The sequence below is a fragment of the Eriocheir sinensis genome, chromosome 7, assembly GCF_024679095.1.
Source record: "Eriocheir sinensis breed Jianghai 21 chromosome 7, ASM2467909v1, whole genome shotgun sequence".
Taxonomy (NCBI): Eukaryota; Metazoa; Arthropoda; class Malacostraca; order Decapoda; family Varunidae; genus Eriocheir; species Eriocheir sinensis.
In genome coordinates this window covers 24,933,839-24,958,290 of record NC_066515.1, presented here as the reverse complement: position 1 = coordinate 24,958,290, position 24,452 = coordinate 24,933,839, and the positions used below count along the sequence as shown (strand labels likewise).

Here is a 24,452-nt window from a genome sequence, read left to right as displayed (position 1 = left end):
TACCTTGATAAGATGACCTTCACCTCTGACCTTCTCTCTCTCTCTCTCTCTCTCTCTCTCTCTCTCTCTATCTATCTATCTATCTATCTTCCTTTTTCTTCCTCCTTCTTCTTCACCTGTGGCTTTTTCTTCTATAAACTTTTCCTCCTTCACCGCCACTTCCACCTCCACCTCTGCCCTTCTCTTCTCTTTCTCCCTCCTTCTTCTACACCTGTGACTTCTTCCTCCCTTATACTTTTCCTCCTACCTTTTCCCTTCTCCTTCGTATTTTTCCCTACCTTGCCTTATTCCCCGTTTTCCATTCTTTCCTTTAGTTTAAATGGCTTTCCAACACTTATTTCCTTCCCCTATTTATATTTCATGCTATCATTTTCCTGTTCTAGTTAAAATATCTCTCCGTTTTCCTTTCCTTTCTCCTTCTATCACTGTGTCATTCTTTCCTCTATTTCCCCAAAACTCCTCCATCACTTCTACTACCTTCCTTTATACCTCCTTTTACTTCCTATTCATTCTAGTTCACATGTCTCTATTTTCTCTTTCCTTTCTTCCTTAGTCTCGTCTCTAAACCCTGTCTCAGTCTTGTCCTATACCAACCCATCCCGTTTCCATTTACTATACCTGCATGATCTTCCTTGCTCTTCCTCCTTATCCTCTTTCTCCTTGCGCCTGAGAGAATATTGCACGCAGCGAGGCCCCAGGCACGTCATCTTACCTCTGGAATGTGGAAAAAGGAGTGAATTTGTTAGTTCTGCAGGATAGTTTAGGGGCGAGTAAGGCGGTGTCACGGCTACTTAATGTTTGCTTCTAAGTTAGCGCTTGAGGAGGAGGAGGAGGAGGAGGAAGAAGATGAAGAAGAGGAGGACAAGGACAACGAGGAAGAGGAAGTTGAAGAGAAGGAGGACGAGGAGGAGAAGAAACAGAAGGAGGAGGAGAAGGAGGAAGAGGAATTCAGTCGACAGGATGATGCAAAACAGGAGCTAATAACAGACAGACAGACACAAACACAGACACACATACAGACACAGACAAAACAAGAAGACAGAAACAGACCCACAGACATTCGCAGAGACAGACAGAGAAAGCGAGAGGGAGAGCGAGCGAGCAATACTTAAGGATCAAATGAATGCGGGGGAGGAGAGGATAAAGTGTTGAGGGAGAGACCATGTGACAGAGAATCAGAAATGAGATGAGCGAGCGAGAGGAAGGATGACAAGGGGAAACAAGGCAAGTAGATTGACCGGTTAATATGCAGGTAGGTAGACAGGTACAATGATTGATATATGTATGTAGGTAGGTAGGTAATTAGATATGTAAACAGGAAGAAAGAAAGAAATGAAAGAAGAATGGAAGGAAGAAGGGGGGGAAGAGAGAAAGGAAGAAGGAATTAAGGAATGGATTAAGATAGGAAAGAAGGAAAGAAGAAAGGAAAAGAGGAAAGGAAGGAAGGAAAGCAGAAAGAAACTAAAGTCGGAAGGAGAGAAGGAAAGAAGAAAGTATGCAATGAATAAATAAAGGAGATAAGGAAAAAGAAAAGAGGAGAAATGACAAAAGGAAAGAAAGGAAAAGAGGAAAGGAAGGACGGAAAATAGAAATAGAAAACACGAAAGGAAGAAGAGGAAAAAAATATAGTTAGGACGAAGACTGGGTGGGTAGGAAAGAGGGCAGAGCGCGTAGAAAGGAGTAAAGGGAAATGGACAGGCAGGTAACAGGTAAACAGGTAGGCGGGCAGACAGGTACGCAGGGAGACACACATTAAAGAGGGGCGGAGATTTAAGAGTAATCCTACCGCTTTAGTTGAGGTGAAGGCAAAGTACATTACAAAGGGGATCGGATCGTCTAAATAAAGGCAGTAAGTATAGGATCATGAATGGACGGAGCAGGGAGGATCTGAAAGTGTTTAGACCCCTTATACATACGAACCTATATCAAAAGGGGGAGACATTATAGACGAAGTGGAATAGAATCATGAATCGCAGGACCAGAGGGGGATTTGAAACCATTTGAAGGACTTGCATTCACGAACCTACGTTATGAGAGAGGAGAAGGACAAACTAAATAATAAAACAAGGTGAAAATGATAATATAAGATAGAGGAAACTGTTTAAGACTACGCAAAAGACACAGAACACTAAATAATATGACATAAGGTGAAAGAAAATGATAATACAAGATAAATAGAAGTGCTTAAGATCGTGCAATAGACTCAGAAAACTAAATTATATGACAGAGTGAAGAAAAAGGATCAAATATGCTCTCCAAACCTATTTTAAACCATGCAATAGACTCAGAGAAGCAAAAGAGAGCATATAAGTAAAATATCGAAACTAGCTGACTGGAGATAGGCAGAGAGAGAGAGAGAGAGAGAGAGGGGGACATGCGTGGGCTAAGAGAGTGAGGGCAGCGCAGACAAACAGAGATCAAAGAGAGGAAGGCCGAGGGAGGTTAAGCGTGTGATGGGAGGAGAAAACCGAAACAGCAGACCTATAGAGACCCTGGGAAGTGTTAAGGCCGGGGAGGTAAAAGAAGAGAGGGTTCAAAGGGAGGAAGGGATATGGTGAGTGTTGGAATGAGGAGGAAAGGGAGAAGAAAAGAAAGAGGAGGAGTACAAGGAATAGAAAAGTAACAGGAGCCTTTACCGAACACTCTGGGAACGTCAATGCCTATAAAGTAAAAGAAGAAATGAAGGTTGAAAGGGAGAAGTGGTGACTGTAGGAATAAGGAGGAAGAAGAGATAGGAGAGATAGAAGAGAAATACAAAGAATAGAAATAAACATGAACCTTTACCGAATACTCTGGGAACGTCAATGCCTAGGAAGTTAAAGAAGAAATGAAGGTTGAAAGGGAGGAGGAGAAGTGATGACTGTAGGAATGAGGAGGAAGAGGAGATGGATGTAGAGTAGGAAGAGGAGGATAAGGTAGAAGAGAAAAGCAAAGGAAGGGAATTACATTAGCTTTTCCAAACACGCTAAATGTTATAATGGGAAGTAGAAAAAGGGACATTCCAATATATTATAAAAAAAAAACATTAAATGAAACAAACTTAATATACTTTTTAGCTTAACATCAATCACCTCCTTCAATTACCTCTTATAAAAGCTTTTCCAGCACAAGAAAAGAATAAGAAAAGACAGAATAAGAAATAACAACAAAAAAAAATAATAATTCAACATTCCAATATATAAAAAAAAAACAATACTTTTTTTTTACTTGGCAACACTCACCTCCTCGATAACCTCTCACAAATGCCTTTCCAAATTCACTCTTACTAATAAAAAGAGAATCAGAACCTTTGACAACAGGAATTCGATCCTCTACTACGTGTTAAGTCCAAGATATGCGTGTTTCTTTTGTCACTAAGGGTAAACATGTGAACCAACTTTATTTGGTATGGAAATAACTGTGTTTGAGAAGGCGGGAAGATTACAGGCCCCGCACAGGTAAATCTCGCAACTGGTGACAGGTAAATGAGCCTCACCTGAGCAAACGTGATTATTGTAAGGGTTTCTTGTGACTGTTTTTGAGTTTGTGTAAGGCAGAATATATTAGAAGGCAATGAACGGGTGATTTTTTTTTGTTTTGTTACGCGTCTTTGAGTTTCATGATATAGAAGGAAGCAAAATAATTAATGAAAAATAAATAGTGAAAACATAAAAAAGAAAATATATAAGAAAAATAATATAGAGTTTACGTAAGGAAGAAAATATTTGAAAGCAATGCAGAGGTGATTTTTATTGGCTTGGTCAGTGCTCTTTAATTTTAAGGAGTATGAGGCGGATATAATAAACATGAAACAGATAGAAATAGTTCGAATATAAAAGTAAATGTAGGAAAAAATAATATAGAAGATAAGTCTACCACACGCTACTCCCTCACACACACACAAAAAAAAAAAAAAAAAAAAAAAAAGGCGAAAGAAAGAGTTGCCGATAAAAAGTAACCGATTTTTATCAATTTATTATTTCTGTAAGTTCGATTATATCCGATACGTGAGCTGAGACATTGCCGATTATAATTAAGTTTCATTATTTTTCAGTTTTTCACATTTTAATTTTTTCCGATTTTATGCAGTTTTTAAATATCGTTCTCGCCTTTACTCTTTCATCAAATTCTTCTGTAAGTTCAATTATTTCCAAAACTTAATCTGATGTATTAACGGGAGGTCATTTTTTTTCAATCTTCACTGTTCTCTTTTTCCATTTCGTCATGCTGGTTAACATTTATTTATATTTTAGTTTTCATTTTCAGATATTTACATTTTTTCATATTTCAGATTTTTTGGCAGGTTTTAATATCGTTCTTATCTTTACTCTTTCATCAAATTCTTCTGTAAGTTCAATTATTTCCAAAACTTGAACTAATGTATTAATGGGGGGTCATTTTTTTCACTCTTCACTATTCTCTTTCTCCATCTCGTCTTGTTTTCGTCTCCTTTTGTCTTTCATCTAATTATACCCCTTTGTCTTCCTCCTGTGTTTCCCTTCCTCTGCCCATTTTCTTCGTGTCTCCATTGTCTTCACTCCCCCGTCCTGTCTTCCGCACTTTCTTCCCGTCTTTTTCTTCTTCTTTGTTTTGAGGTATTTTTTCTCTCCTTCCTTGCTTCCCTAATTAGTCTCACCTCACGTGTTCTTTCCCTCTCTCCTTCCTTCTCTTATTTCCACCATTTATTCTGTTTTTGGTAGGTTTCTCATTTATTTTCCTTAGGTACTTTTCTTGTGACCTACTTATGTTGTTTTCGTCGCCATCCTGAATTGGGTAGAAGGTCAACTCTTGCATATTTTTTTAGGACGTATGTGGCGTGAATTTGAATGAACCCATATAATTAGTTTTCCCCGGGTTATTCACCTCTTGTTTTTTTTAATCCAGTATTTTATTTTACTACTCTCCTCCCTTCTTAAGTATCTCTTCTCTCGCATCCCTTATGTTTGCAACCCTCTTCACAAGCTGCGCCCTCCCCTTCTTCACCTCCTTCTTTATCACATCTTTTATTTCATCTTTTCTTATCGAACGTCAAATCCAAATAAAGACAGACAGACAGACATACAAATAGACTCACAAAAAAACACTCACCCATAGATTAAAAGACATACAGATGAAGATTGCTAGATAGATAGATAGATGGAAAGATAGATTAATGTACACTGGAAGAAAGAGAAACAAAAAAAGACAGAAAAACGTACTTAAAACTGTCTGTCTGTTATCTCTCTCTCTCTCTCTCTCTCTCTCTCTCAAAAACACGGTGAGCCATTGGAAAGGGAGCGAGGCACTGGGACTCACCTGTGCCTGATTATTGGTCCTCTGTAAGCACATGAATACCTGCTTACCTGTGTGTGTGTGTGTGTGTGTGTGTGTGTGTGTGTGTGTGTGTGTGTGTATCTTTCTCTTTGTGTAGTACTTTTAAAAATATTCTTCCTTTTCCATTTCCATTTTTTCCGCTTTCTTTCTTTTTCCCTTCTAACTTATTCAATAACGTGCAAATATCCTCTTGTTGAAGCTGTATATGGTAATTACTCTGTTGAAAAAGGACACTGATGTTAAAAGTACAATATATATACCACTTGAATAATATCTATCTATCTGTCTATCTATGTCTTTCTACCTAAGTCTTTTTACTTATCTATCTGTTTATCTATCTATCCCTCTATCATAATATTAACACCACTTGACCCAGTAAACGAGAGTATAAAAAGCACCACTACAAACACTTCCTGCCCCACAAAGCACTTAGAGGGGCCCAAAAAATCAAGCAAAAAACAAACATTCCGGATTTCCACGCATCATAAGGGAAGGAAGAAAAATACCCAAACAGACAAAAAAATGGTTTATACATTTATGAACACGGGAAAACGCTGCTGCATATCCTGTAGGCCCGCTCTGAGAGGCATGAAGGCTTTAGTAAATTATTCAAGCGGCTCCACTCTCCGCCTCCTTTCCCGTGTTTGCGTTTGTTGCCCTTTTGTTGAGCTAGTGTGTCTGTCTGCTCTCGTGTCTGGGTTAAGAGAGAGTGAGAGAATGGTTGAGTGAGTGACTGACAGGGTGAATGAATGACTGGCTGGCGTGTGAATGAGTGAGAAAATAGGCGAGTGATTGACTGACCGACCGAGAAACTGAATGACTTTGGTGTGTCTGTGAGAGAATGGTTGAGTGACTGACTGACAGGGTGAGTGAATGACTGGCTGGCGTGTGAATGAGTGAGAAAATAGGTGAGTGAGTGATTGACTGACAGAATGACGAACTGGTTGTGTGTTTGAGAAAATAAATAATATATGAGAGAAAGACTGACTGAATGACCGAGTGACTGACTGACTGACTGACGGGTGTGTGAATGAGTGTCAAAATAGGTGAGTGAGTGATTGACTGACAGAATGACGAACTGGTTGTGTGTTTGAGAAAAATAAATAAGTGAAAGATTGACTGACTGACCGAGTGACTGACTGACTGACTGACGGGTGTGTGAATGAGTGTCAAAATAGGTGAGTGAGTGATTGACTGACAGAACGACGAACTGGTTGTGTGTTTGAGAAAAATAAATAAGGGAAAGATTGACTGACTGACCGAGTGACTGACTGACTGACTGACTAACTATTGTGACATGAGTTTCTGTCGCTAAAGGAAGAGGGATTTCTTTTTCACTTTTTTTGTTTATTTTCTCTTTCTCTTTTCGATATTTTCGCGTCTCCTTTCTCTGTGTCGCCTATGAATTTGTTATGCTCTCTTTCTTTGTGTTCCTGTCCGATACGTGTATATCTGACAACATTTCAATTCGTTTTTCATTTTTTATTCACGTCAACCTTTCTTTTTCTTTACTGTTAGCCACTGTTTTGTATATTTTCTGCTCAACGTTACTTTTTATTCTTATTTCAACGCATTTCATTTTTATTTTTCACTACGATTACATGTTCTATTGTTACTTTTCTTTCCTGTAAATCTTTCTTTCTCATCTTTTATCACTTTCTTTCTCTCTCGCTCTTCATCATTATTCATAAGCCAATACTCGTAACCGATGAAAAGGAGTGCGGGGTTGAGAATATAAGAACGCGTAGAAAGTGAAGAAAAAGCAACCAAATCTCCAGCGAACAAAACCGAACTGCAAGGCAAAGAAATGGCGACTTGCAAAACTCTGCCGCTCTTGAAGTTTGTGAGTGGCATATAGTTTTTCATTTTGGTTTCTTTCCTTTGCCATTTTCTTATTTTTTTTTTAATATCCGCTTTGAAGGAGTGCTATAACTCTGTGTGTGTGTGTGTGTGTGTGTGTGTGAACAAGAGAACAATAACAGAACACGTGTCCCACCTTCAAATCCCTTCCAATCTCAACACACACACACACACACACACACACAAAGCAACCCCCCCCCACCCCCCCCACACACACAAGATCAAACAAGCAGCTTAGACTTCAAAACGAGGAGAAAACCAACTAACTGGCTGACAATCTCAAGTCCAGCACGTGAATGAACCGCGGGTGAACTAAAACACACACAAAGGGAATATTTCAAAGTCGAGATAACCAATTCATTATCCTTCACCGGACGTAAAGCGCGCCATAAACTTTTACGAGACAGAACGTTCGGGCCAGACTGTATGCAGATATCGGATTGAGAGTAGCGAGAAAAAGTATAAACACGAGATAAATTATGAAGAACTGAGAATTTGAGTGTAGCGAAAAAGATTAAAACAAGAGAATGATTATGAAGACGTAAGATTTTGAGTGTAGCGAAAAAGATTAAAACAAGAGAATGATTATGAAGACGTAAGATTTTGAGTGTAGCGAAAAAGATTAAAACAAGAGAATTATTATGAAGACGTAAGATTTTGAGTGTAGCGAAAAAAGTATAAACAAGAGATAGATTATGAAGAATGAGAATTTGAGTGTAGCGAAAAAGATTACAATAATATTAAAACAACTTGAAATTAAAGAAGACGTAAGATTTTGACTGTAGCGAAAAAAGTATAAACAAGAGATAGATTATGAAGAATGGGAATTTGAGTGTAGCGAAAAAGATTACAATAAATGAGAGAGAGAGAGAGAGAGAGAGAGAGAGAGAGAGAGAGAGAGAGAGAGAGAGAGAGAGAGAGAGAGAGAGAGAGAGAGAGAGAGAGAGAGAGAGAGAGAGAGAGAGAGAGAGAGAGAGAGAGAGAGTGTAAGCGCTTATTGAGTATCGGGAACGCTTTCAGACTCTCTCCGCATTAAGGTAACAAAATATAAAACAAATAACTTCATCAATATTACTGCAAGCCTAAATCTGCAACATTAATTTCTCTTTGCCATAATATATTCTCTCCTCCTCGTCCTCCTACGCCTCCTCCTCCTCCTCCTCCTCCTCCTCCTCCTCCTCCTCCTCCTCCTCCTCCTCCTCCTCCTCTTCCTCGGTTTCCATTCCTCTCGCCACCCTTGAGACTAGTTTTTTCATATATTAAAAACTTTACTTTCTTCTGTTTTTTTTTCCACTCGGCAAGTTTAGATATTTTACCGAAGGCGATGTAAACATAACCAGCAAAGTTTGGGCGGTAAGAGGTGCGGTGTGTGTGTGTGTGTGTGTGTGTGTGTGCTAGATTAAGACACACACACACACACACACACACACACACACACACACACACACACACACACCATCCAAACACCCACACACCAGTCCCTTAAAGACACCCACGACTACGGCAAACACCAAGACAGAGAGAGACAAAGAGAGAGGGAGACGAGTGACGAATTTTAAACAAAGTGAAAAATAGGAGAGAGAAAGGCGATCTGAACCCATAACCTAACCTTGGCGTCTTATAACAGAGAAAAGGAAAGCGTTCAGATACAATAGACAAAAGAGGAGACTCGGGTTCCCTCCTTCCATTCATGACGAGGGAACAAAAAGACGGACCATCATTGACCCAAACGAGGACCCGATGGAAGGAAGGGCAAGGGGACGAAGAGGATGAAAAGTACGAGGAATTGTAAATGAACGACTGAGATAAAGAAAAAAAGGAGGAGAAGGACGAGAAGAGAAGTAATGAAAGACTAATATGTGTAAAGGGCGAGGAAGGGACGAGAGAGGGAAAGTGATCTGATGAAGAGGAATGAATGGGAAAAGGAAATGAGAGTTGACAGACTGAAAGGAAAAAAAGGAGAGAATATTGAGACAGTCTGGTTGGGTACTCAGAAGATGACAGGAGGAGGAGGAGGAGGAGGTGGTGATGATGATAATGGAGGAGGTCATGAAGGAGGTGAAGAGGAGGAGGAGGAGGAGGAGGAGGAGGAGGTGCTTTGTTGATGGGAAGTTGGATGATCAGATGGATGGGATGTTGTGATTAGTGTGTGTGTGTGTGTGTGTGTGTGTGTGTGTGTGTGTGTGTGTGTGTGTGTGTGTGTGTGTGTGTGGGGTTGAATCTCCTGAACCGTATATGTTCCTTGAGCAAACACACACACACACACACAAAGACGAACGTAGACAAACAGGGACAGACAGACAGACGGACTGAATGCGCTGAGAGACAATCGGGCTGACAAACAGACATAAAACAAACACACAAGAACAGACAAACATGAACCCTGGACACACACACACACACACACACAATAGTAAGAACAAAAAAAAAAAGTAAAATAAAACAGTGAACTTTAAAAGAGCACACATTCAAAACAAAACAAAAGAAAAACACAAACACAATCCCACCCACCAATAGAAACATCCACACACACCGAGATACGAACACCACAAAAACACACAAACAAGTTAATGGCATTGGAATCTGTGTGTGAAAGGATCAGATCCCCTTTGAACGCCGGCCGTGACCCTCTCTTCGCTTACGTCACCCGCGCTGATTGTTCCGACGCCGACAGTTTACCGCCCTTAATGGATCCGTATTACTGCCTGACTGACCTCTGTGTGTGTGTGTGTGTGTGTGTGTGTGTTCCCAGCTTCGATATTTCGCTATTTTTAGACCAATAAACAACTTCATCAATCGTGTGTGTGTGTGTGTGTGTGTGTGTGTGTGTGTGTGAAAGGGAGGTAGGCGGATGTGGGTGTGTGATAATCTCTCTCTCTCTCTCTCTCATTCGTACCCCTTTAAAAAATATACAGAACAAACACGAAGACTTTTCTCTCTCGTCGAAAAACACAATCTCTATCAGAAGGCAACCCGACCTTTGAAATAAAAACCTCGGAAAAAAAAACGTAAAAGAAGCAAAAAAATACACAACTGCTCACCTTACCTGCAATTTACCTTCATACCTTACACCTGTTGCATTTATCTCCTATTATTCATCTCCTCTTTATCACGTTATCTTTATCATGTCATTTACTTCCTCTTCCTCTCTCTCGCTCTCTCATCTTTGTTCATTCACTTCCCTCCTCTCATTCATTATTCATATTTTGCCTCATCTCATCTGATCTCACCTCATGAAACTCACGTGTCGTATTAATAAAGTGTAAATGAGATGAGAGAGAGAGAGAGAGAGAGAGAGAGAGAGAGAGAGAGAGAGAGAGAGAGAGAGAGAGAGAGAGAGAGAGAGAGAGAGTAAACAGAAGTGTGCGAGGGAGGAGGGAGGCAATTTTACAGTTGTCATAAGAGGAAAAAAAGAAGAAAAAAAAAGACAGGTGAAGGAAAGAGAAAGTGAGAGCAAAACTACCTGTCGAAATCGATGAAACGGACGGAAAGAAATCATTAACAAACTGACAGGCAAATAGACAGACAGACAGACAGACAAAAGTGATGAATGAAATCTAACAAAAAAATAATTACACATGAAATCATTAATGTAGATGACAGACAGACAGGTATATACAACAGACAGACAGGCAGACAGACAGACAGACGGGTATATACAACAGACAGAGACAGACAGACAGACAGACGGGTATATACAAAAGACAGAGAGACAGACAGGCAGACAGACAGACAGACGGGTATATACAAGACAGATAGACAGACAGACAGACGGGTTTATAAAAAAGACAGACAGACAGACAGACAGGCAGACAGACAGACAGACGGGTATATACAAAAGACAAATAGACAGACAGGCAGACAGACAGACAGACGGGTATATACAAAAGACAGATAGACAGACAGACAGATAGACAGACAGACGGGTATATACAAAAGACAGATAGACAGACAGGCAGACAGACAGACAGACGGGTATATACAAAAGACAGATAGACAGACAGGAAGACAGACAGACAGACGGGTATATACAAAAGACAGACAGACAGACGGGTATATACAAAAGACAGATAGACAGACAGACGGGTATGTACAACAGACAGACAGACAGACACAGACACACAGACGGGTATATACAAAAGACAGATAGACAGACAGACAGACAGACGGGTATATACAACAGACAGACAGACAGACAGACAGACGGGTATATACAAAAGACAGATAGACAGACAGACAGACAGAGAGGCAAACACATGACAACAGGTAGTCCGTGGAAGGCAGATGAATACACAGACACAGATTAAAGCAAAGACAGACACAGGGAGGAGGAGATCAATGGCCGAACAGACAGACGGACGGACGGACAGACAGAAGGGAGAGGGGATTCATCCTTCTATTGATTCACTTGACAGGAATTCGAAGCTTCATGTTGACCAGTCAGTAACGGAAACCTGAACCCTTGCTCTCTCTCTCTCTAACTCTCTCTCTCTCTCTCTCTCTCTCTCTCTCTCTCTCTCTCTCTCTCTCTCTCTCTCTCTCTCTCTCTCTCTCTCTCTCTCTCTCTCAGCCCCTCGATCATCCCCTCAAACCCTTTCTCAAACTCTCTCTCTCAAACTCGAGTCTATCACCTTTCTCTTTGGCCTTTAAACTCCAAACTCTCAGACTCTCTCTCCCTTCCCTCTCGCCCTCCTTCACTCACTCACTCACTCACTCACTCACTCACCTTGATCTCCCTCCTTGACTCTCCCTTCCGTGTGACTGACAGACTGACGGGAGTAATAGAAGGGGGACACGGGTCTTTTCTCACCTGGTGGAATCAAAAGGTAAGAATTAATTATCTGCTTCAGGTGAAACTAAAAAGATACGGTGTGAAGAGTGGGAGAGAGAGAGTGAAGAGGATACACGTGTTTCAGAGTGTTACTTTTCCTAACCTCTGTTCTTTGTTATCTTAAGTATAGATGATGGAAACGAGGTGATGGAAGTATAAGGTAAAAAAAGATTGATGCTGTCCAAAGAGAGAAACGTAGGAATGATTTAGTGACACAGCGAAAGGGATTAAATACTTCTTTCATTGTTATGTATATATTAACTTAGTCTTTTCTGTATTATGGTGGACGAGGGTTGTGGTGAGTAAGAGATTTTAATGTAGGATTGAAGCAAGGGGTTTAAAAAGTGCAAAGAGGATCAGGGTCATAATATCTTTCACATTTGTTGTTTTCTTGACAGTACAAAGGCGGGAAATGAGGACATAGAAGGGGAAGACAAAGGATTCAATAGCATGATAAAAGGGATCAAGTCTTTAATTTACTTTGTTTTTTCTTCTACGTTCTGACGAGGCTTAAGGGATGAAGGACGTGTCAGAAAAGTTAACGAGGGGAAAGAGGAGAGGCACAAAGGGTTTAATAGTACGGTAAGGAGGATCGGATTATAAGCCAACGGAAAGTTTTTAAGCAGGTGATCTTTGTTTTCATGAAGACTTTGATGGAAAATACGGAGCGATAAGGCTTAAGAAAGGGAATTTACTGAAGAAGGAAAGACACAACAAAGGGTTTAATAGAACGATAAGGAGGATCGGATTATTATAAGCCAACGAAGTGGATGAGAAATTTGTTTTTAAGCAGATGAGCTTTGTTTTCTTGAAGTTTGTGATGGAGAATACGGAACGATAAAGTTTAAAAAAGGGAGTTTACTGAAGAAGGAGAGACACAAAGGGTTTAATAGTACGGTAAGGAGGATCGGATTATAAGCCAACGAAGTGGACGAGAAAGATTTTTAAGCAGATGATCTTTGTTTTCATGAAGTCTATGATGGAGAATACGGAGCGATAAGGTTTAAGAAAAGGAATTTACTGAAGAAGGAGAGACACAGAGGGTTTAATATCACGGTAAGAGGATCGGATTATAAACCAACGAAAGGGACGAGGATGTTTATTTAGCGAATGATCTTTGTTTTCATGAAGTCTGTGATGGAGAATACGGAGCGATAAGATTTAAGAAAGGGAACATACTGAAGAGAATGAGGAAATATAAAAGCTAAAGAGAAATGAAGTGTAAAAGTGAGGGTGTAGAAAAATATTAAAGAGCTGAACGATAAACAGTGAGATAGTGAAGGCATATAAAATAAAGAATGGTATACGTAAAATAAATGCAACGCTAAATACTTCTGATGGACAAAGTTAGCTGAATAAAAATAAATGAAGCGAACGGAATTTCCGGAGAACGACACAAAATTACAACAAAAAAACATTGGGTGAAAGAAACGAAACACACACACACACACACACACACACACACACACACACACACACACACACACACACACACACACACACACACACACATACAAAAACAAGAAATTAAAAAAAAACAACGAAAAAGAAAACATATCGAATACCCTAAAAAATAAAATAAAAAGACTGGTCGTGTGTGTTTGTGTTTGTGTGTGTGTGTGTGTGTGTGTGTGTGTGTGTGTGTGTGTGTGTGTGTGTACCGCGTGGCCATACATCAACGGAGCAGAAAGAACCATAAATAAACAAGTGGACAAAGAGACGACAAGACGCTCTTAAAATAACTTACGACGAGAGAGAGAGAGAGAGAGAGAGAGAGAGAGAGAGAGAGAAGTGTTGCTTTGAATGATGCGAATATCGACTCAACAATATATCAAAAGGTAATAGAGAGGTATGACTTAAGTAGAAAATAATGTACAGATAAACGAAGAAGAAAGATGAATTAAGAAAATATAGATAAACAAAGAAGAAAAAAAGATTAATAGAAGAGCATAGAAAGAAAAGAAATAAGATATCCAGATTGCCATGTAGGAAGAATGGAAGTGAGTAAGTAAAAGAATATAAGAAAATAAGAAAAGAAAAAACAACACGAGACAAAGAAAAAAAGAAAGAGGAAGCGTAAAACGGAAAAGAGTAAAGAAAAAAAGAAAAACAAAATCGGTAGGGGTAAAAACAGAGGTAGAAATGAAACACCTAATCAACTCAGGAAAAAAAGAAAGAACGAAAAAAAGAGAAAAGAAAAAACGGTAGCCATCACAATGCAATCAAGAGGAAGGGAAAACCAATGCTCAAACATATAAAAAGATACAGAAATGGATAGACAGAGAGAAAGGGAAAGAGAGAGAAAGGTCCATTGAGCCGAAGAGAGCAGCTGCAGAAGTCAACACACACACACACACACACACACATACGTCCACCACCACCCACACACCTCTTCGCCCACACACCTAAACCCATACATCCACACACTCTCACGCACCCAGCCAATCACAGCCCCCCAATCCCGAACACCTGTGCATCCCAAGTCACCTACGCGTCCAATCGCCAATCAGCATCCTCCCCGTAAAGAGCCCCGGGTCGTTACCGCGCGCCGGGGAGCGAAAATATTGTTAATGAAGTGCCGATAGCCTTGTTTTAGGCGCCCCGTGAATCAGTGCCATTGTAGTAGAGTGCCAAGCGTTAATCACCGCGTGCCTTATCATCTGTATCTGTCCCCCTGTTTCATTATCTGTTTTATCGGTGGGATCGTTTGCTTTCCAGGTTTATGAGTGTGTGTGTGTGTGTGTGTGTGTGTGTGTGTGTGTGTGTGTGTGTGTGTGTGTGTGTGTGTGTGTTTGGATCTTCTTGCTTTGTTTCACTTCGTTTTTTTGTTTGTTTTGTTTGTTTTATCACTTACGTTTGAGTATTTAATTGTTTATATGCCTGATTTTGTTTGCCTGTCTGTCCATCTGTTAGTCTGTTTGTAAGTGTGTCTGTTTCTCTCTCTTTCCCTCTCCCTTTTCCTCTCTCTCTCTCTCTCTCTCTCTCTCTCTCTCTCTCTCTCTCCTTTGTGCCTTTTCTCACCTTCATCATCATCACGTCCATCACAATCACCCTTCACCACCACCACCACCACCAGCACTTGGCCCGAGGAAAAGTTGTGATTTATGGGAGAGCAAAATACTGGACGCCCTTAAAAGCATCGAGACCCGCAAGAAAAATGTATAAATTAATGCATTTATCGATCGGCCAAACGCATTTCACGGCCACGCCTAGAATCACCGGACGAGATTAAAGGGGCGAAGATTATGACATTGTAGATTGACATTGTAGAGTATGACATTGTAGATTATGACATTGAAGATTGACGAAAATTAGGACATTGAAGATTATGACATTGTAGGTTATGACGTTGTAGATTATGACATTGTAGATTACGACATTGTAGATTATGACATTGTAGATCATGACATTGTAGATTATGACATTGTAGATTATGACATTGTAGATTATGACATTGAAGATTGACATTGTAGATTATGACTTTGTAGATTGTGGCATTGAAGATTGACATTGTAGATTATGACTTTGTAGATTGTGACATTGAAGATTATGACATTGTAGATTATGACATTGAAGATTATGACATTGATTCCACGTCACCTAATTTGGTATACTTCATTTTCTTGCTCACTTCTCCTCTTCCTTCTCTTCTTATTTATACTTTCCCTCTCTCTTAATCTTCATCTCTCTTCATTTTTCCGTATTTTAAAAGCTATATCACGTTTTATTTTCATTCTCCCTTCTTTTTATGTTATTTAAAAGTACTTAGAAATATGAATTAAATTATCTACATATGATTTAGACTTTTAGAGAATTAAAATCATACATATAAATTAGTTCTATGCTCTTTTTCACCCCAGTTCGTGTACCTCTTTCTCACCTGCAAAAAAATAACACCTGGCAAGTCCTAACTACATGTTAACTTTCCTCATTAGCACAACTGATTATTATTAATGGCACAAGACAGAAGGGGACGTGAAGCGTACGAAGAGGGTGCGTTTCTCTCTCTCTCTCTCTCTCTCTCTCTCTCTCTCTCTCTCTCTCTCTCTCTCTCTCTCTCTCTCTCTCTCTCTCTCTCTCTCTCATATTTCCCCTCGATTGTAAGTTATTGCAATGCCTTCTCGTCCGTCCGTCCACACACACACACACACACACACACACACACACACACACACACACACACACACACACACACTTTATCTTCTTCTATACTTGTTCTCCCTCCTAACTTCTTCCCTCCCTCCTTTCCTTCTTTTTTTAACTTTCCTCCCTCTTTACTCTTTTCCTCCTCCATACTTTTCTCTCTCTCCCTCTCTCTTTCCTCTTTCTCTCTCTCCCTCTCCCCTTCCGTTCCTCCACAACCCGGCACGCACCCCACATCCAGACAAACACTCCTACTCAAACACACACACATATATCCTTGTACACACACACACACACACACACACACACACACACACACACACACACACACACACACACACACACAGACGCACGCACGCACACTACCTGTTTGACTATTCTTATTTCCGTCTTCCACCACTCTGTTGATTCTACGTGTTTGTTTTGTTTCTTGTTTTGTGTTTTTAATGAGAGTTTAAGACATTGGGTGTGTTCTTTTTAATAATGATCGTTGATGTTGTTTTTCTTGTCTATATTTATTCTCCTATTTCGTAAGATGTGTGTTCGTACGTAAGGTTTGTTTTCTCGAGTAAAACTAATTAACTGATATTACATTTTTGACATTTTTTTTTCATTCTTCGCTATTTTCTACACACACACACACACACACACACACACACACACACACACACACATTTTTCTCGTGCCTTCATTCCTGTTCATTTACCTCCCTTCCGCATTTTCTCTCTCTCTCTCTCTCTCTCTCTCTCTCTCTCTCTCTCTCTCTCTCTCTCTCTCTCTCTCTCTCTCTCTCATTGTAAACCAGAAAATTACGCCACACAATCGTATAATGCTTTAAAAATACTAATTAAAAATACAATCTCAACAAAATAATGAAAATACATCAATATTCACCACCTGGAATTCTGACAACGAGAAAATCATTTGCACTTAATTCCCAATACGCAAAAGAAAAATTGTGTGAATGTGATTTATTGTAATGAGGTTGATGATTAGTTCACCTCATTAGCTTGTAATTGGTGGGGGAGGAACAGGAGATAACACAAGGCAGACGAAAGGTTATCACGGTGTGTCAGAAAGTGGGTGTATAGTGTACAAATAAATAACATTGCCATCGATAATTATTAAGTAGGTAACATTGCCCTTGAGAACTGGGGAAACATGTAAGATCGTTCTATGGTTAGTTATTATTATTTTTTTTTTTACAACAAAGGAGACAGCTCAAGGGCAACAAAAATAGTGGGAAAAAAAAAAAAAAAAAAAAACGTTACAGCTCCCATGATAGGCAAGAGTAAAGAGTAGCCAAAAGAGAGGTCAATTTCGTGTGGAGAGGTGTCTTGATACATATGAACCTGCAATGTATTAAGTCATGCTAATATTATTAATGTATTCTCAGATGCTTTTGACTCTCACAAGAAATATTTACAAAGGCCTCAAAGGAGAGTAGTTGGGGTTTTCAAGAGTGTTTTTCATATTCACGGCGCAAAGGTCTCGTCAAACTACCACTAGGCTCATAAAATTACCCATGGAAATACTCACAACCGCTAAGAACCCCCAGAAATGCTTTAGAATATCCGCCTAATCAAAGGTATAAGATCCTCCCTTCCTCTCCACTGAAAATTAAGTGTTGTTGCTTTCAAGTGAGTTTTTCATATTCATGGCGCAAAGGTCTCGTCAAACTATCACTAGGCTCGTAAAATTAGCCATGGAAATACTCACAACCGCTAAGAACCCCCAGAAATGCTTTAGAATATCCGCCTAATCAAAGGTATAAGATCCTCCCCACTGAAAATTAAGTCTTGGGGGTTTCAAGCGAGTTTTTCATATTCACTGCGCAAAGGTCTCGTCAAACTATCACTAGAGTCATAAAATTACCCATGGAAATACTCACAGCCGCTAATAAAGTCCCCAAATGCAGTGTATATCAATGTCTGACTTTAAACACTGGGCTCAAAAGACGTGACGTGGGCGAATATTTATAACGAAAAGACTAAACAAACTTCGAAACTCCCTTGCATTACGTTTGTGAACATTACCGTATGAACATTAGGCGATGGAAAAATTGCCACCCAATCGGCTCACGGCAAGACTCCAAACCAGGGTCGTCTGATAATGGTAGCAAATGTTGACAAAAGGAATATTAATCAGTTCCAACAATCCGGACGTGCAGGTAACCGCGGCCCCCACACAGGTAAACACAACCTCAGCCAATCATGAAGTTTTACTATTCGCAGGGAGACGAATACGAAGGGAACGGAATTGTGGTTTTCCTGTCCCTTAAGACGAGACGAAACATTGAAATTATCACCACAGTTATTATTATTATTATTATCATTATTATTATTATTATTATTATTATTATTATTATTATTATTATTATTATTATTATTATTATTATTATTACTACTACTACTACTACTACTACTACCACTACTACTACTACTACTACTACTACTACTTACTACCACTACTATTACTCCTACTGTTATTATTTCTAGTGACGAAGAGAGGGAGCTCGCGTGAGACTGACCTTACAAAATCGATGGAGAAGCAAAAATAAGCTTCAAAATTTGTCTTAGGTGTGTCAAGGTGAAACAATATTAACTTTATCGTAATCAGACTGCTCAAGCTCTTCCTGTTGTACTGTTCCTGGATACTTAATGAGTGAACAACGCTAGCGTCCATATTTATGTCGTCTGGTGCTTGTTTTCCTTGTTTGGCTGATGACGAAAGTTAGAGTGGAGATTAAATACGAGGGCACTGGGGACAGACAGAACGACAGGATTGAGACACATGATAACTGAACAACGCTGAAGATCATATTTCTGCCGTCTGGTGCTTGCTTTCCTTGTTTGGCTGATGAGGAAAGTTAGAGTGGAGATTAAATACGAGTGCACTGGGGACAGACACAACGACAGGATTGAGACATGTGATAATTGAACAACGCTGAAGATTCATATTTCTGCCGTCTTGTGCTTGCTTTCCTTGTTTGGCTAATGAGGAAAGTTAGAGTGGTGATTAATACGAGGGCACTGGGGACAGACACAACGACAGGATTGAGACACGTGATAATTGAACAACGCTGAAGATTCATATTTCTGACGTCTTGTGCTAGCTTTCCTTGTTTGGCTAATGAGGAAAGTTAGAGTGGTGATTAATACGAGGGCCCTGAAGATTGACACAACGACAAGACTGAGACATGCAGGAAAACAGCGGAACACGAAATATGGACGAGGCATCTGACAGGTTAATCAAGTAGCCAGGTAACACCCAAAGGCATATTGCGAGGTGTCAGTAAGGTAGTTAATTTATTTTTCAGGCTTCAAAAGTGTCAAATTACTTTCCTGTTTTATTTTTTCGATAATTTTTAGTGGATATTTTTTTTTTCAATTTATTTTCTAATTTATCAACGTAGTGTCCAAGAATTCATCGACCTGTTTACCGTTTGTACGCGGGGAAAGTTTGTCGAGTTTTCGTTCTGAGACAAAAATATTTTCGGATTTTAATTAAACTTCAAGAAACAAAAGTAGAATCCCTGTTTTTTTCCCCCAAAGAGAAATATTAAAATCTCTCTCTCTCACTCTCACTCTCTCTCTCTCTCTCTCTCTCTCTCTCTCTCTCTCTCTCCGTAACAAAGGCACATAACTCAAAGACAGAGACAACAATACGAGGAGAGAGACGATACCTCCAAGTCGCTGAGAGAGAGAGATGTTTATGTGGGTGGAGGGAAGGGACAAGGAAGGACGGTGAAAAGATGAAGGGAGAAATGGAATAAAGGAGAAAGGAAGTGAAAAAGACAATGTGAGGGAGAGGCGAAGGGGAGTAGGAAGACGAAGAAAGGATGTACAGAGAAAGGGAATGAAGAAGGAGAAAGTGAAAAGGAAAGAACTGTGAAGGAAAGGGGAAGGGGAGGAGAAAGACAAACGAAGAGAGAGAGAGAGAGAGAGAGAGAGAGAGAGAGAGAGAGAGAGAGAGAGAGAGAGAGAGAGAAGGTATGAGGGTCCGTGTGCCTAAGTTGAAAGAAAAATGAAATATCTTACAAAAACTTGTTATATAAATGAATGTTTACATCACTTGCGTAAACAAAAAAAAATATTAATCCATCTCGTGTAACAATACTTTATTTTTCCTTTCAGAGTGGTATAAAAAAAATAATAATGAAGTTTCTGATATCGAAATAAAAGTAAAGGCATATAAATAAAAATATAAATAAATAAATCAATAAGTAATAAAAAATGCATAAAAATAATGGATAAATAAAATAATAAAGACAAAAATAACAAATAAATAAATAAAAAAATAAATAAAGCCAAATAAAGAAAAATAAATAAGCTTCTGATATCGAAACAACAAAAAATAAAATAACAAAGCTCTTCTGATATCGAAATAACAACACAACGCATAAAAAAGGTATTCAACGGTGCTCATATTCGGTTTCGCTATAGAGATTTCACAACACACAAACTCGCCGGCTAATGGCTTGAAAACATTGAACTCTCCAGCGGAATGCAATTGATTTCCACACTAATCTATATAACGGGAAACAAACATTTGCTCAACACACGGATCCCGTTTTCTTTACCGGTGGAATATGATGCAGGGGTTACTCATTTCTCTTTATTCATCGCTTCATACTTCTCATCATTAGTTTCTCTTTCTCATCCTTCTATTTCCTTCTACTTACTCATCCTTCTCTCTTTTCATTACCTCTCATTTCTCTTTCTCATACTCCTGTTTCCCTCTACTTATTCATCTCTTCACTTATTCACCGCTCTTTTTTCTTTCTTATTCTCCCATTTTCTTCTACTTATTCATCCATTCTACTTTTTCCATCACTCCTTTCTCTTTCTTATCCTCACGTTTCCTTCTGATTCATTTCTTCATTTTCTCACTCCTCGTTTTTCTTTCTCATCCTTCCATTTCCCTCAACTTATTCATCCCCTTCACTCTTTTCATCACTCCTTTCTCTTTTTTATCCTCCAATTCCGTTCTACTTAAACATTCCCTCATTTTCCACCCTCGTTTCTCCTTCTCGCCCTTCCCTTCCCTACTTCTTCCGCTCTAATAACACAGAATTTCACGAACCACTACACATATCACACATCCATACATGCACACATATACATTAAAAATTATAACATGTCCCCCTTGACTCATAAGTGCTATTGTATCCCCTGTAATGATGCTAATAGAACAAAGACCAATTCTATGCAAATAAGGAGCGCGAGGAGAAAAAACGGAGTTGTAAAAATAGAAAACGGACTCGAGGGAGGGCAACTAAGACAAAAGGCATTCTCAGCTTAATGACATTGCAGGTGCTAACGAGCTTGTCTTCTTTGTGTCACAGCTCAGGTAAGAAAGAAGGTGTGTGTGTGTGTGTGTGTGTGTGTGTGTGTGTGTGTGTGTGTGTGTGTGTGTGTGTGGAAACAAATATGTTCCCTGGTCTTTTCACAGTCTGGGTCCTGCTTTCTCTCTCTCTCTCTCTCTCTCTCTCTCTCTCTCTCTCTCTCTCTCTCTCTCTCTCTCTCTCTCTCTCTCTTTCACGCAATCACACAAACTTTCTATGTCCTGTTCGTCACCGCGTTTCTCATCTCTATCTAACTTTTTTTTTATCTGCTACACATTCTCTCTCTCTCTCTCTCTCTCTCTCTCTCTCTCTCTCTCTCTCTCTCTCTCTCTCTCTCTCTCTCTCTCTCTCTCTCTCTCTCGTGCCTGATTCCACCTCGTTTCTCATCTCACTTTATTTTTTTTTCTTTTCCTCGGCTTCTAATTTTGTCCCAGCGAGGTTTTTGGACTGTCAAATTTGGGTGTTGTAATTTTCCTTTCACAAACACACACACACTTTCTTTTTCTCTTTCTCTCTCATCAAAACCTACAATATCTATCCATACATCATCTAAGCCAAACATAATCACTCCCTCATTTTATTCCTGATATTTAAATCATTCGCAAAGGTTCTAAATTACCAGGTGACAGAGGTATACCTATTCTCATTTACAGGTTAATTGCATCCCATTACACCTTGCCCGCCTCAGACCATTAATTCCGTGCATCTAGTGCCACCAACCGGGCCCAGGCAATAACCTTCCCTTCATTTATCAACATCCTTTGCAAGCTTCGGTTCTCACAATGCATCTCTATTTCCTAAGCCTCTGCTTCCTCTCCCTCTTTATCGTCTTCCGCTTCTTCATTATTACCCTCGTCTTTGCATTTTTCATTCTCCTCCTCCTCTTCTTCGTTTTTCTCTCGTTGTCAATTTCTTCTTCCTTTTCCTATTTCAGTTTTTCCTCTTTTTCATCATCTTTCTCATTTCTGAATTTCTCCGCCTCCTCCTCAGCCTCTTCCTCTTTTTCTTCCCCTTCCTTTTCCTCTTCTTCCTCCTCCTCTCCTCCACTCTGTTATAAGCTTACTCTTCATCACGCCTCTCCTCTTCCTCCTCTTCATCTTCTTTTTCCTCCTCCTCCTCCTCCTCCTAGATCGCCTTCCCTATGGAGTTAAATAAGCAGTTAATGGTCTTGAAATCCCTACTCATTAATCTTCCTCACGACCACAACTGAGGAGGAGGAGGAGGAGGAGGAGGAGGAGCTGCGGCTGGTCGTGTTAATTAACTAAAACGATTCTAGTTGTTATTCATATTTGTTCTTCATTCATTCATTTCATTTTCTTCTTGGTGTTGCTTTTTGTTAGATGGCCGTTGTTGTTGTTGTTGTTGTTGTTGCTGTTGCTGTTGGCTTCATTACATAACATATCGCGAAAGACTAACGGTTGAAATTCTGTAACAACTATTGGGCAACATTGATCAAGTGAAAGAGATATAGATAGATAGATAGATAGATTGATAGATAGCGAAAGAGAGAGAGAGAGAGAGAGAGAGAGAGAGAGAGAGAGAGAGAGTAAGTAAAGAGAAAACGCTACAAAATTAAACAAGAAAACACAAAACATAAAAGTAACAGGAACGTGACAGCATGAAAAATAAGCGAGAAAAAGAACGGAAAAAAGTTAACAAAAGATGTAGATAAATAGAAGGGTAGCTATATACGTAAATAAAGAGAATCAAGAGAGAAAAATAAACAGAGAAAAAGAGGTAGATAGGTTAAGTGAGTAGATAGGTAGATAAGAACGAAAGTAGAGAGCACAGAGAACATATAAAGTGTGAAAGAATTAGAGAGAAAAAGAGCAAAACTAGCAGCGAGTAGCGGGCTTTTTTTTATATTGTTGTTTCCTTTTTTTTGTTTGCCCTTGTGCTGTCTCCTTTCTGTAAAAAAAATATAAAAAGGTTCCCCGTTCCATATTGGCCCTGAAACCCACGCACACGCCCCTAGTCTCTCAGGAATAAGCTAAATAACGTGCCTATAAGGACTGTTGAAAAAATATGTTCATCTCATTATCTCGCGAATAATCAGAATGGGGTTGTGTTAATTGCTTGGAAAGTGGCCTTGTTAATTTGCTATGTCTCTCTCTGTCTCTCTCTCTCTCTCTCTCTCTCTCTCTCTCTCTCTCTCTCTCTCTCTCTCTCTCTCTCTCTCTCTCTCTCTCTCTCTCTCTCTCTGTGTCTCTGTCTCTCTCTCTCACACACACTCCCCTTCCATTCCCTTCCTCATCCTCTTTCCTTTCTTTTTCTTTCTTTCTTTCTTTATTTCGATGCCATTCTTTATTTCCTTGTCTCTCTCTCTCTCTCTCTCTCTCTCTCTCTCTCTCTCTCTCTCTCTCTCTCTCTCTCTCTCTCTCTCTCTCTCTCTCTCTCTCTCTCTCTCTCTCTCTCTCTCATTATACTTCCCTTTCTTCACACGAATTTGATTAACAAGCTACTTTTTATATCACCATTCATTCACATCTAATTTGGTATGATTTTATGAACACACATTTAATGATATACAATAATTTTCACTTCCTCCTCCTCCATATTCTCGTTTATCGTTCTTTTTTATTTGCTCTCCTTCCTTCCCTTCCTTGCTTCTTTCCTTTCCTGCTTTTATCTTTCTCTACCTTCTTCATCACTGTCTTTCTATTTCTATTTCTCCTTAACTCATCTTTTTTTCCTCTTTCTTTCCTCTTTATCCCATGTCTTTCTGTATTCTCGTTATCCTTCTTTTTTCTATCTCCCTTTCTTCCTTCTTTGCTTTACCTCTATTCTTGTTTTCGTTTCTTCATGTTTCTCGCATCAAGAATTACCTTCCTCCCCTTTCTCTCTTCCTTGTTATCTTATTCAATTTCATTCTTACATTCACCTGCTACTTCCTTCTTTTCAGTCCCTTGCATCTCGACCTCCTCTTCCCTCTCTCCCTTGTTATCTTATTCAATTTCATTCCTATACACTCGTCCGTAC

At 39.5% G+C, this 24,452-nt stretch overlaps 1 long non-coding RNA gene across 1 annotated transcript in view; it reads right to left on the bottom strand.

Moving 5' to 3' along the window:
* Positions 1-621: 621 nt before the first annotated feature.
* LOC126995152 (uncharacterized) overlaps positions 622-24,452 on the bottom strand; it is a 95,445-nt gene continuing 71,614 nt past the window's right edge. Inside the window, exon 4 of the long non-coding RNA XR_007749999.1 lies at positions 622-714. This is a non-coding gene — a long non-coding RNA (uncharacterized LOC126995152). The remainder of the gene's footprint in view (positions 715-24,452) is intronic.